The sequence below is a fragment of the Schistocerca americana genome, chromosome 1 (genome assembly GCF_021461395.2).
Source record: "Schistocerca americana isolate TAMUIC-IGC-003095 chromosome 1, iqSchAmer2.1, whole genome shotgun sequence".
Taxonomy (NCBI): Eukaryota; Metazoa; Arthropoda; class Insecta; order Orthoptera; family Acrididae; genus Schistocerca; species Schistocerca americana.
In genome coordinates this window covers 667097476-667110147 of record NC_060119.1, presented here as the reverse complement: position 1 = coordinate 667110147, position 12672 = coordinate 667097476, and the positions used below count along the sequence as shown (strand labels likewise).

Sequence of the window (12672 nt, the reverse complement as noted above, 5' to 3'; positions counted from 1 at the left end):
AACACAAGCTGCAGTACAAATAAATAAATAAATAAAGAGTAGAAAAAATATGGCTATGATAAATCAAATATCAAAACTAGGGACCCAGTAGTAGACTAATGACGGAAATCTGGTACCATGGAAGTAGAATAGCACGTTACAGACGCAGCAAGGAGAATAAAAGCAGCCTGGCAAAGGCACAGCGGATATTTTTCGCTAAAAGAAGACTACTGGTACCAAACATAGGCCACAACCTGAGAAACAAATTTCTGACACCGTACATCTGGAAGACAGAATAATTTAAACAGAATTATGGACTGTGCAAAACCCAACAAAAAGAGAATCGAAGCGTTTGGGACGCTGAAATGTAAGTGAACTGATAAAAAAAATGAAGAAGTTCTCCTGATCTGGAAGACAGAATAATTGAAACAGAATTATGGACTGTGCAAAAGCCAACAAGAAGGGAATCGAAGTGTTTGGGACGCTGAAATGTAAGTGGACTGATAATAAAAAAATTAAGAAGTTCTCCTCAGGAACGACGAAGAAACGAAAATTTTGAAAACACTGAATTGAAAAAGATAGTTATCATAGTTCATTAATTAAGACATCACGGATTACCCTCTGTGGTAATAAAGACAGCCAAAAGGGCAAAAAATAGTAAGGTAAATACACTGAAGTGCCAAAGAAACTAGTATAGGCATGCGTGTTCAAATACAGAGATACGTAAACAGGCAGAATGCGGCGTTGCGGTCGGCAATGCCTATGTAATACAACAGTTGTCTGGCGCAGTTGTTAGATCGGTTACTGCTGCTGCAATGGCAGGTATCAAGATTTAAAAGAGCTTGAAGGTGATGTTATAGTCGGAGCACCAGGAGATGGGACACAGCATCTCCAGGGTAGCGATGAAGTGGGGATTTTCCTGTACGAACATTTCATGAGTGTACCGTGAATATCACTAATCCGGTAAAAAATCAGTTGTCCGGAGAAAGATCCTGCAAGAAAGGGATCAACAATGATTGAATAGAATCGTTCAGCATGACAGAAGTGCAACCCTTCCGCAAATTGTTGCAGATTTCAAGTGCCAGCTTACGAACCATTTAACGAAATATCATCGATATGGGCTTTCCGAGTCGAAGGCCCACTCGTGTACCCTTGATGACTGTACAACATAAAACTTTACGCCTCGCCTGGACCCGTCGACACCGACATTGGACTGTTGCTGACTGGAAACATGTTCCCTGGTTGGACGAGTCTTGTTTCAAATTGTGTCGAGTGGATGGCCGTGTACGGTTATGGAGACAACCTCATGTATCCGTGGACCCTGCATGTCAGCAGGGGATTATTCAAGCTGGTGGAAGTTCTGTAATGATCTGGGACGTGTGCAGGTGGTATAACATGGGACCCCTGATACGTCTAGATATGAATCTGTCAGGTGACACGTACGTAAGCATCCTGTCTGATCACCTGCATCCATTCAGGTGCACTGTGTATTTTGTCGGACTTCGACAATTTCAGCAGGACAATACGACACCCCACACGTCCAGAATTGCCACAGAGTGGCTCCAAGAACACTCTTCTGAGTATAAACACTTCCGTTGGCGACCAACCTCCCCAGACATGAACATTATTGAGTATATATGGGCTGCCTTGTAACATGCTCTTCAGAAGAGATCTCCATTCTCTAACATTCTCTTACGGATTTATGGACAGCCCTGTAGGATTCATGGTGTCATTTCTCTCAAGCACTACTTCAGACATTAGCTGAGGCCATTCCACGTTGTGTTGCGGCATTTCTGCGTGCTACACGATATTAAGCAGGTGTACTAGTTTCTTTGGCTCTTCAGTGTATATAAAGAAATGAAATATGTTGCACGTGACGCGGGAGTGGCCGACTTCAGTCCTAGCCCAGAAAGAAAACTTCATTTAGGGAACTTAACCTGCATACAGCTCTTGAGGTCATATAACAGTGCACGCCACTATTCAGTCCTCTTCAGAGTGTGCCGTGGAGTGAGGGTAACTTCAGCTGCATTTAAGCTCTGCAGGCCACCGTGTGTTGTAGACTGTAATCGTCGACCCTAACATTTCACCCCTCTTCTTGGGTTTGAGAGTGGTGCGCGCTATGCAAGCTGAAAGTCTCTACTAAATCTTAAATTGCTCTGAACTTACCGTCATGATTATATTGCATGGAAGTAATAGGCTCTTGGACTCTTTCTGGTATGTATGCTCTCGGAAAGTTAATGGTAGACCCCTTGGTGATTTACAACGTCTCTTTTTTAGCGTCTGCACTGTAAAGGATCACTGTGACGCTCCTATGTTAACTTAACACACCACAGTGAAGACTGCGTCATTCTTTGGGAGATGTGACAAGTCCTGGATAGAGCGTTGTATGGGACGTGTTAATGCGGCGCTTGGAGAATCGCTCAGTAACTGCAGGTGATCACATCTGGGTGTACTCGGTTGGGTCGTACACGGCGCAGTTTGCATCGCAATGCTTAGTGCAAATTTGTGCGAAAGGCATAAAACACCTGCAATGTACCTAGATCAAGACAGCAATACGTGACTCCTACACGGTGAACAACGCTCGCTGAGTTACATACTGCTTTACAGTATGTCAGTGAGAGTAATTGTCTAAGCAATTGGTACCTGGAACAAAACTTGGTACTGAGCGTCCGTAAATCTGAATCAGTCATCCATTGCCATTGTAGCTGATATTGAAAGACATTACTTAATTCTTAAATATGTATTACTTTAACGGCAGATCAATTCCGTGTGTAATGATTGAATTGCTTGAAGAAATACAGTAACCACACACATTATTCTTTATAGCAAACCGTGTTTCAGACTTCCATCCATTTTGCAGTTGGCCTAGACACTCCGTGACAAATGTGAAGCACCCAAAGGCGAGGAGTAAACGAAATAAACTTTCACGATTTGAGGGAGTTTGTGATGTTATTACAATGATTACGAAAAATCTGGATAAGAACGAGCAGTAGTCGAGCACCGTCGGTTACGTACGAACTTAATTATGTGCACAGGTAGTTCACCCATCCCGGAAATCGAGAATTTCGACTATTTTCATCTGTTATCGATATCAATACCGGTGAGGTATCAAAATATGTAACATAAATGGCTCTGAGTACTATGGGACTTAACATCTTAGGTCATCAGTCCCCTAGAACTTAGAACTACTTAAACCTAACCAACCTAAGGACATCACACACATCCATGCCCGAGGCAGGATTCGAACCTGCGACCGTAGCAGTCCCGCGGTTCCGGACTGCAGCGCCTAGAACCGCATGACCACCGCGGCCGGCGTGTAACATAAATGACCATTTATGTATTGACTGATATTTTTTACATTGCCAAGTGATTATCAACTTTAATATGTGACATAAATTTCATACTAGATACGTCTACCCATTTCTGAGAAAAAGCGTTCTTAACAGATGGATAACAAAGTGATCCTGTAACATTTCCGTTTTTACCTGCTGAGGTAAGAAATCCCAGAAACCAATCAAATTTACAATGATATTGGCAGTAAGAGCCCGTTTATTATCATTCAAAGATCGCAGCGCCACATCAAAGTCGGCAACGCACTTTGATAACATTAGCAATTCCTTGCTGCAGTCTACAACGACGGATGGGAGAGGCTGATGAAGACACGCGCTCTCTCTCAGCTCAGCAGCGTCCTCATACAGAGGTCACTGCAGAGCCGTGCAGGGAAGAGCTTTGCCCCTCTTCATCACCTCAGCTAAAGCAGTTATCGAGTAGGACAAGTGTTATTCAAGTCTCAGATAGAAATGGACTTTTGTGAAAGTTGAACATTGTTCTTCTGGATAACAGTCTGTTATTTAGAGCACCAGGTGATGCTTTAAACGTCAGTGACAGTTGTAAACTATCAACACCCATGTGGCAAACGATTGTATCTCGTTAAGTACATCTTTTTAACATTCGTGAAATAATGTGAACTAATATTTCGTCTGTTGTAGTTCCAATGAGCCTTCTCCCAGAACAATCAAGGAACCCACAGTTATAGTCGGACGACTGCAGTTTCGTCTGTTCATAATAAAGATAGGGTAGCACGAGAGTTAACACATACGCGTGCAGGATGTCCGTGACGCACCGACATGCCGTCAGAGTTCCCTCGATCACTACCAGCCATGACGTGAGGAGTCCTCGAACCGCGACCCCAGAGGTAACACCATTTCGTCTCTCCAACACTTTGGATGAAATGGACCTTCCTTCAGGTCGTCGCCATACTTACTGCAGATGGTCATCAAGGGTAGTACCGAGCCGCAATGCATTGCTGAAGATAATGCGACGCCACTTGTGAGCAGTCAGTGCTTCCCAGTCACGACACCACTCCAAACGCAGCCGTTGGTGCTGTGATGTTAACGGTAGCCATGGGACGTTAATTCGCTAGACCGGCTGCTGCTAGTCTCCGACCGATGGTGCAAGATGACAGAATGTTGCAGGGCGCCCATTCGTTGTTCTCGGATGTGAAGGTGTAACGATATGCTTGGTGCACAATTTAGCGATCCTCCCTTGTGGTGGTCAGTCAGACGTGGTCGACCGGAACCTTGACGACGATTACGCTTGCCCTCCCATGCAGTCCAACACCGGGCCACTGTTTCATCCGAACGTCCTAAAAGTCTGGACATTGCCCTACTTGGCCAGTTAGCCAAATGGAAGCCAACAGTGAAGCCCCTTTCAAACCCTGCCAGATGCCGACAACTCTGACTCACACTAGGACTCGGCATCTCCGTGTCCTTCACAGTGACCACTCAACATCTGATGCTGTTTACGCCCCTTATAAACTCTACAAAGCCTGGTAGAAATGCCGGGCAGAGTGGCCGTGCGGTTCTAGGCGCTGCAGTCTGAAACCGAGCGACCGCTGCGGTCGCAGGTTCGAATCCTGCCTCGGGCACGGATGTGTGTGATATCCTTAGGTTAGTTAGGTTTAATTAGTTCTAAGTTCTAGGCGACTGATGACCTCAGGCGTTAAGTCACATAGTGCTCAGAGCCAACCTGGTAAAAATGCTAAATGCGAACAGCACTAGTGCAGTCTTGGTGGCCGTACTACCTGTCACACAGAGTTGCAGCTCTAATCATTTACATACCCGCCGATGGTGTGTATGAATACGAAGTTACATTGCATCCAAACATGTCTTCCGGGTGCTTCCCTTCTTTTGTGAGGTAATGCATATCTTCGTCAACATAATGTTTTATTGACTGCATTATTCGACCTCCAGGCAAATGCTGTGCCGCGTCAGTGAACTTAAATGGAGGGTGTACTATGGATATAATGGTCGCAAAACGAAGCACAAATTACAGAATAAAAGGAGATTGCAGTGTCCAAAATGCAGTCGACAAAAACGTTATAGTGACGAATATAAACGTGTGTTACGCCAACTGAAGGTGGATGAGATCCCGGAATGTGTCGTGTCGTAAATAAAGCTATACGAGAAGAGTGTGGCTGCTGTATTTCGTCAAGTAATTGTGTCGTTTATACTGCGTAATGCTAAAATATTAATTATATTCGTAATGCCTCCAGATTTTTCAGATTTACGGGCTATAAGAGTGTGAAACTTACGCTGCCCACCTTTCATCGGCTCTTTGGAAAGGCCCGTTGTAGTTCTTCGAACGTGCTTCGCTTCAGTTTAAGGCGAAAGGCGAGTTGTCCCTTTCAAAAGAATAAAGCTGATTTTCTTCCCCTTTCCCAGCTTGATGTCCGTCCCTAACGAACCCGTTATCTCCCTTCCAAAACCTGCTTACTAGTAAATAGCTGATGCGTATTCTGATTGTATCTTAAATAATATCCACGGTACAGAAAAAATCCAGATGGGATGGGCAGTGAGAAGTTGTACGAAAGCCAACACTCGTAACAGCTGCAACAGTACCCAGCGGCTTCCCCACTGTACACAATCACTTGTCTTTCGTGACCAACCTCGACGCGCCAGGCGGGCATCGTTCTACAAACGTTTGAAAAACGACAGCATTTTCATATTCCACGACTGATGACAGATGATTACGTATCATTTTGGAATTTACGCTTTATTTAGATTAGTGGGATTGATTTGGGGTGGGGTTGATTTGGGCACACGAGGATTCATCACACATAACCAAGCTTAAAGCTCATATGTGCAATACCTTCCTGTGAAAACCATTTAAAAGTAGCCAGTCACACTCTTCGCTAATGGAAGAATACACTGCTCAAGTAAACTATAAATACTTGTTGAGAAACACAGGAAAGAAGCAGTCTGAAAAGTGTGTCAGTGGCCACCTAAAAGAATCCGCTATGTGATCAAAAGTATCCGAACACCCCCACAAACATACTCTTTTGATATAAGGTGCATTGCGCTGCCACCTGCTGCCAGGTACTCCATATCAGCGACCTCAGTAATCATTACACACCGTGAGAGAGCAGAATGGGTCGCACCACGGAACTCACGGACTTCGAACGTGGTCAGGTGACTGGGTGTCACTTGTGTCATCGTTCTGAACGCGAGATTTCCACACTCCTAAACATCCCTAGTGCCACTGCTTCCGATGTGATAGTGAAGTGGAAACTTGAAGGGGCTGGTACAGCACAAAAGCGTACAGGCCGTCCTCGCCTGTTGACTGACAGAGACCACCGACAGTTGAAGAAGGTCGTAATGTGTAATTGGCAGACATCTATCCAGACCATCACACAAGAATTTCAAATTGCATCACGATCCACTGCAAGTACTATGATAGTTAGGCGGAAGGTGAGAAAACTTGTATTTCATGGGCGAGCGGCTGCTCATAAGCCACACATCACGCCAAACGACATCTCAGTTGGTGCAAGGAGCGTAAACATTGGGCGATTGAACAGTGGAAAAACGTTGTGTGGAGTGACGAATCACGGTACACAATGTGGCGATCAGATGGCAGGGTGTTGGTACGGCGAATGCCCGGTGAACGTCATCTGCTAGCGTGTGTAGTGCCAACAGTAAAATTCGGAGGCGGTGGTGTTATGGTGTGGCCGTATCTTCATTGGAGGGGGCTTGCACCCCTTGTTTTGCGTGGCACTATCATAGCACAGGCCTACATTGATGTTTTAAGCACCCTCTTGCTTCCCATTGTTGAAGAGCAATTCGGGGATGACGATTGCATCTTTCAACACAACCGCGCACCTGGTCATAATGCACGGCATGTGGCAGAGTGGTTTCATACATCCCTGTAATGGACTGACCTGCACAGATTCGTGACCTTAATCTTATAGAACACCTCTGGGATGTTTTGGAACTCCGACTTCGTGCCTGGCCTCACCGACCGACATCGATACCTCTCCACAGTGCAGCACTCCGTGTAGAATGGGCTGCCATCCCCAAGACCTTCCAGCACCTGATTGAACGTATTCCTGCGAGAGTGGAAGCTGTCATCGAGGCTAAGGGTGGGCTGACTGACTAATACTTACTGGCTCTATATATCAATAGGGTAATTTCCTCTGTGACGATGCAGTCTCTTACTACACACATATGACTTCTCACAGAAACTGACAATACATAAATAAGTAACGACAACAGAATCATTTCATATAACATCATGCCTTCATAACGGAGTATAATTGTAAAATCCACAGTCTCGATAACGGAATCGTTACTCGAAAAATACAACAAAAGCCTTCCGTGAATGCCTAGCACTGACGTGGAGACATGAAACATAATGAGTATCATCTACCCATAACAATTCTAAACGCATAAACAATGTGGACAATAGTAAATCCCAATGGAAAGGTCTTTCTGACAATAACTGAACAGTCAGGGCACATGATACTCATATGAGGCAAGTATTTTCGAATCCAGGAGACCTCACATTTGTAGACACAATTTCTACGATTTGTGAACAAGAAGGTTGGAAATTCGAATACTTTATCTGTTTAGAAGTACTGAACTTGACGATACCTAACGACCACGCAATGCAAAGTTCTTAGATATCATATTCACAAATCGAGATGAAGGCTATGGCGTATCTCTTCCAATAGGCTAGCCACGCCTTCGGGCAATTCGCAAGTGATTCATGCCGTTTTCCTCAGCTATCGCAGCCAACGATGAAGCTAAAGGTGGACGCTCGGACCTCCGTGTCTTTCGATATGGAACTGTTACTGCGTGGATCAGTGGAACTGACCACGTTGGCCGGCCGAAGTGGCCGTGCGGTTAAAGGCGCTGCAGTCTGGAACCGCAAGACCGCTACGGTCGCAGGTTCGAATCCTGCCTCGGGCATGGATGTTTGTGATGTCCTTAGGTTAGTTAGGTTTAACTAGTTCTAAGTTCTAGGGGACTAATGACCTCAGCAGTTGAGTCCCATAGTGCTCAGAGCCATTTGAACCATTTTTTGACCACGTTGCTGTTAATAAGCATAATCATGCTGGTGCAATAATTGATGTTTCCATAAACGACACAAGAGGGCTCGATCAGACAGAGATCTTGTCGTGGAAGAATGTCTCCAACGACACACGATTCAAAGCACCAAGCGACCAGCTCAACCTCGCGACCTGAATCCCACGGTCCACGTCGGTGATGCTGTAGGGGACGAGTTGCTGGTCACAGTCGTTTTTCCCAGATCCTTGGTCTACCGCCCTGAGAGGAGCTGTCCTTGAAGATCCGTAGGAACTTCCTGCAAAGATAACACACATTTGGCGGCGTACTGACTCCCACCCAAAATTCATATCTCGCTGAGAGATGCTTTGCACGATTAGAGGCATCTAGCTCGTATGAAGGTCGCATACACAATCATTAGCAATATCAAACTTCGTTGTTAAAATCTATTGTGCAGCACCGAGATGAAAACATTCATTGTGTACATCTGAAACATTCAGTTCAAAAATGGCTCTGAGCACTATGCGACTTAACTTCTGAGGTCATCAGTCGCCCAGAACTTAGAACTAATTAAACCTAACTAACCTAAGGACATCACACACATCCATGCCCGAGGCAGGATTCGAACCTGCGAACGTAGCGGTCGCTCGTCTCCAGACTGTAGCGCCTAGAACCACACGGCCACTCCGGCCGGCCACATTAAGTTCGAATAACTTATTTGCATCAACTGTAATTCCATGTTTTATTTTAGCTTTGTCACGCTTTTAAGGTGGCAGCTATGTTGCAAGCGACACACGACACACGTTGCTATACATACGATACACAACTTTATGACTTCTTGCAACATTTTTTCCTAGATTTACGGAAACTAGTGCATCACAGTACACAGAATGGGACATTCGCTAAGAAATTCTTCTACGCCCATGTTTAAAGTCAAACAAAATGCGCTATCTCATTAATAAGCAAGGTGAGGCTTCCACCAAGGTGTATGAATCACCTTCCATATGCAGCAACGCCCGACCAGCATTCGATAGGTGACCCACGAAAGCAAATTCCATGGTAGCCTGACTACGAAACACCTGTATCCCCAACGATCGCCATAAATACGCACGCAACCTCCTGGCTAGAACCCGTGACAGAGATGCTCATCACGAATACAGTGGATTAGCTAAAGAAGAATCATGAATGGTGTTCCAAAAGCAAAAAAATTATAACATACATTTTGAATGTGTAATAATCGAGCTTGTTTCATGGCGCACTCTTCCACACGAATTTTGTTGCCATTTAAATGTCACTGACCCAGGATTCAAACTTCCGACCGGCTGCTGTAATTAGGTCTTCTGTGGTTCCCCTAAATTACTCCCCGTCCGCCTCGCTGTGCGCTCGGTGCGGCAGATTGTAATCTGAAAGGATACAGGTTCGATTCTCGGCCGGGTCGGACATTTCCCCTCAGAGGCTGGATGTTGTGTTGTTCTTATTTTCGCATCATTACACGACAAGACAATCATGTCCTATATATAGTCGTATTGTCTTTCCATTACTGAGATGACTGGACGGGCAGGAACAGAAAGCCAATAAATTGACATTTTAAAAAAATTACTCTAGGACAGTTTGTTTAACACGGCGACGGCTGATTTCCTTTACCATTCGCGTCGTTTCTGTTATTTTGTCGCCGGCCGAAGTGGCCGTGCGGTTCTAAGCGCTACAGTCTGGAGCCGAGAGACCGCTACGGTCGCAGGTTCGAATCCTGCCTCGGCCATGGATGTGTGTGATGTCCTTAGGTTAGTTAGGTTTAACTAGTTCTAAGTTCTAGGGGACTAATGACCTCAGCAGTTGAGTCCCATAGTGCTCAGAGCCATTTGAACCATTTTTTTTACAAAAATCTATAGTGGAAGGGAAAAACATAATAAATGAAAACACAATACTTTGCTACAACACATTCTGAAAGAACTGACCCAGGACACAGAACAGAAAGCACACACACGCAAAAGAACCACACACAGAGACGTAAATGAGTAACAGAAATCGTCAGAAATCCCGCTTCAATTTTTGTAGCCTACTCACAACATGTGATACATTTCTCGCGACACGCGCGAACGGCAAGATGACGTAATGTTTTGGATTATGAACGAAGTGGGAAAGTTACGTTTTTTGTGTATAAAAGTAGCTGCAAGCCGTCCAACGAACGTAAATACCCGAGAAACTAACAGCATAGTACACACCAAAACAGTATTCACAATCCAGAACGAGGTTTTCACTCTGCAGCGGAGTGTACATTGATATGAAACTTCCTGGCAGATTAATACTGTGTGACGGACCCAGACTCGAACTCGGGACCTTTGTAAGGAAGTTTCAAATCAGCGCACACTCCGCTGCAGAGTGAAAACCTCATTCTGGAAACATCCCCCAGGCTGTGGCTAAGCCATGTCTCCGCAGTATCCTTTCATCCAGGAGTGCTAGTTCTGCAATGTTCGCAGGATAGCTTCTGTAAAGTTTGGAAGGTAGGAGACGAGGTGCTGGCAGAATTAAAGGTGTGAGGAAGGGGCGTAAATCGTGCTTGGGTAGCTCAGACGGTAGAGCACTTGCCCGCGAAAGGCAAATGTCCCGATTTCGAGTCATGGATGTGTGTGATGTCCTAAGGTTAGTTAGGTTTAATTAGTTCTCAGTTCTAGGCGACTGATGACCTCCGAAGTTAAGTCGCATAGTGCTCAGAGCCATTTGAACCATTTGTTATTTTGTCACTTCAGTGTATCATTCGTCATCTGTATCGTAGGAGATGTACAGGACTCACAGATATAGAGATGTTAGATTAGAATCTACCTCTTCTATTTGGTGAAGTCCTGTACAGCAAAGAGGATGCTGACTGCCAGAGTGACAGGCGGGTTCCTTTTCGTTCCTGAGAGGCAACGAGTGCAGAAAATTACTTCTTTGTCATGACGAATACTCTGGAAATGGCGAAAGTCCATAGTATATGGCATTATTTGAACGTATTTTTCAACGTCAAGACACAAAAATGATACCATTTGTGTAGTTCATAGCACTTCTAATTGCCAACAACAATGCCGTGTTTTGTCTGGTTTCAGTCACAGATAAATGCAAGAGAAGAAACTGTTAAACGAGGCAGCGTAAGAATGAATTTTATCTCATGCCACTCACCACAGTTTAGATTTAACTCGATTTACCGAAAGAGTTCCACGTGAGTGGTTATTTGACAGGTAGCGAAATCAGGATTTGTTTGTCTCCATGGCTCTCAAAGATACAGTTGCCCGACAAACGATTTCAATATTTTCTTTCAAAGCAATTGCTTGAAAATCAAAACGCACATTTTTACATTTTTCTCCCACTAAGTACATCATTTCTAATTCCCGTGGAAACGCTCGTGAGTTGCATGGATTATTTATCATATATATTGAGCACTTCTGTTGTGTTTCGCTTTCTGTAATTAATATTACACTACAGGAGTCACACACGCATTTACAACACTCCACCTGCTTTCGCACAAACGTTTGAAAAAGTGTGTGCTTTGCTGTTATCTGGATGTTTTCCATAGTTCACTAATCCACAGCAGGTTGTCATTTGCATTGCCTCTTCTTCGTGCTTAAAAGATGGTATATTTTATGGCATAGCGTCATGTTAGTCAGTACTGTTTTCGTCACTGATGGCTATCAGCAACTGACGTTGATTTAAGAGGAAATAATGATAACAACAAAAATCTGACGCCAAATCTGCGAGGGGGAGTCACAATGTTTACATGGCGTCAGAATCGCTAAATTTGAATATTGTGCTCTTCACTCACCAGCGTTAGTGGAAAATTGCAGAAAGGACGGATGGCGCCATGTGACGACGGAACAATGCAACGGTGTGTCCGGGCGGCGTCAACACAGATGGACGCACGCGATTGTTGCCGGCAGAGAGGTCGTACAGAGCCACTGCCAGTGACCTGGGCGGCGTACCGCGGCTTACTGGAGCCGGTTTGGGCTCTCCCGCCGCGCTAAAGTGTGGCCGCCATGTTGGGCGACCGCAGCGCCGCTACGCGAGCAGCGTGCGCAATCAGCTCTGAGAGCAGCCGCCGCCGCTCCAGACGACGCGTCGTGACGCGGGGGACAGGTATTCGTCCGGCGACGGTTTTTTGGTCCGCTGCTCCGTCACATCCTGCTACTCGGAGAGCTGACCGTATATTCCGTTTGCCGCAGGGCAGAAGAATACAGGATTTTTTGGAAGATTCTGACAATCCCAAGATGATTCACTTGCTAAGATGTTTTAATGACGATTACCTATCGTAAGAATGTTTAAAAGAGTACACTTCAATAGACCACAATCGTGCTGAGTGGCATGAGATAAAATTCATTCT

General features: G+C 45.0%; 1 protein-coding gene across 1 annotated transcript in view; it reads right to left on the bottom strand.

Moving 5' to 3' along the window:
- The window catches only part of LOC124588145 (cadherin-89D), a 410233-nt gene extending 397966 nt beyond the window's left edge, over positions 1 to 12267 (bottom strand). The window contains exon 1 of the mRNA XM_047131469.1: positions 12118 to 12267. The gene's annotated coding sequence lies outside the window, so the exon portion shown is untranslated. The remainder of the gene's footprint in view (positions 1 to 12117) is intronic.
- Between the last annotated feature and the right edge of the window lie 405 nt (positions 12268 to 12672).